This window comes from Ovis aries, chromosome 18, assembly GCF_016772045.2.
Source record: "Ovis aries strain OAR_USU_Benz2616 breed Rambouillet chromosome 18, ARS-UI_Ramb_v3.0, whole genome shotgun sequence".
Lineage (NCBI taxonomy): Eukaryota > Metazoa > Chordata > Mammalia > Artiodactyla > Bovidae > Ovis > Ovis aries.
Window position 1 is genome coordinate 52,887,403 of NC_056071.1, and position 2,406 is coordinate 52,889,808.

Sequence of the window (2,406 nt, forward strand, 5' to 3'; positions counted from 1 at the left end):
GGAGGATTGCAAAGGCCTTCAGTTATAAGGCAGGGAGGGTGGGGCAGGAGGGCTTAGTGAAATCAGCCACACCTACCCGGAATCACTTCCTGAACCCCTGCTGCTGAGTCTGGGTTTCTATCCAGACAGCCCCTTCCTGGTAATGAGCTGCACCTGTCTTGTCCTCACTTGCCTATCTGATCTCAGTCTGGACCACCCCCGGCCATCAGACTTGTTTTAATAACAACTAAACATCCAAGGGGAGTTAGTCATAGTTGGTCCCTGGGTACCTTTTTTTCCAGGATCTTCTCTCGCCCTTCAAAAATGATGGAGGAATTTTGTCTAAACAGCTAGAACTGGGTTGGAGATTATGCCTAGCAGACCCATCAGTTTTTTCAGCCAAAAATATTTTTATTCCTTTATTATATGTTAATCCCATCAATTATGCTACAATCATATTTTGTAACATCTTCGGGCTGCACATCCTCCACTTCTTTCCATTCCCACCCCAAAGCAAACATTGTCAGATCAATTCCCTGCTTAAACTCTTCCCTATCTTCTTATTCCCCTTAGAGTAAGATCCAAAAGATATAAAGCAGTCTCCAAGGCCCTGCCTGTTCCAACTTCTGTTTTCCTTCTCCTCTCTCTCTCTCTGCCATAGCTATTGTTCTTGTCACAAATCTTTGCCAAGCATCCAAGTGCCAGGTGCTGGGGATACAACAGAGAACGAGACTGATGATGTCATTGCCCTCATGGAACTTAGATTTTAATGGGGGAGGGACTACATTTAAATTTAGAGTCAATGAACAATGAAGTGAATGGATAAATAGACAAAATATACTCAGGTGGGGATAATTGAAGAAAAACAATAAACAAGGGGATGAAAGAGAGAATATTTGGAGGCAAGATGCTACTTTAGATACTGATCTGAAGCTAAGTGATGAAACAAACCTAGCTGTTTGAAAATAGGGGCAGGAAACAGAAAGTTCAAAGGCCCTAGGGCTGGAAGCAGAGGTGCAGGGAGTATGGGGGTGGAAGAGGTGACGAACTGTTGGAGGAAAAGGGCAGCCAGTGTGACAGAGGTAAGAAAGGTGTGGGGGATCACTGGCTGGGATCAGAGAAAAAGGAGGGGCCAGATCGCACTGTAAACTAAGGGTAGGAGTCTGGGATTCCCTCTGAGCTCCCCTGGTTCCTTGGGCACATCTGCTCAAAGCCTTCTTACATGCATTTGCCTGGACTGTTCTCCTACCTAACTTCTCCTCTTTCTCAGAACTCCAGCTTACACATCCTTTTCTCCTGGATGACTTCCCTGATAAATGTTCATGTAATTTACATGCATTTCACTTACTCATTCCACAAAGATTTATTGAGTGCCTGTAATGTTTCAAACATTTCATGCAAAGATGGGCACAATAAAGGATAGAAAAGGCAAGGACCTAACAAAAAGCGGAAGAGATTAAGAAGAGGTGGCAAGAACACACAGAAGAACTATACAAAAAAGATCTTCATGACCCAGATAACCACAAAGGTGTGATCACTCACCTAAAGCCAGACATTCTGGAGTCTGAAATCAATTGGGCCTCAGGAAGCATTACTACAAACAAAGCTAGTGGAGATGATAGAATTCCAGCTGAGCTATTCCAAATCCTAAAAAATAATGCTTTTAAAGTGCTGCACTCAATATGCCAGCAAATTTGAAAAACTCAGCAGTGGCCATCAGACTGGAAAAAGTCAGTTTTCATTCCAATCCCAAAGAAGGGCAATGCCAAAGAATGTTCAAATTACCGTACAATTGCACTCGCTGCACCTGCTAGCAAGATTATGCTCAAAATCCTTCAAACTAGGCTTCAGCAGTACATGAGCCAAGAACTTCCAGATATACAAACTAGATTTAGAAAAGGCAGAGGAACCAGAGATCAAATTGCCAACGTCTGCTGAATTATAGAAAAAAGCAAGGGAATTCCAATTCCGAAAAGACATCTACTTCTGCTTCATTGACTATGCTAAAGCCTTTGACTATGATGATCACAACAAACAGTGGAAAATTCTTAAAGAGATGGAAATACCAGACCACTTTATCTATCTTCTGAGAAACCTGTATGCAGAACAAGAAGCAACAGTTAGAACTGGAAGTGGAACAATGGACTGGTTCAAAATTGGGAAAGCAGTACATCAGGGCTGTATATTGTCACCCTGCTTATTTACCTTGTATGCAGAGTACATCATGTGAAATGCTGGGCTGGAAGAAGCACAAGCTGGAATCAAGATGGCTGGGAGAAATATCAACAAACTCAGATATGCAGATGATACCACTTCAGTGGCAGAAAGTGAAGAGGAACTAAAGAGCCTCTTGATGAAGCTGAAAGAGGAGAGTGGAAAAGCTGGCTTAAAACTCAACATTCAAAAAATGAAGATCATAGCATCCAG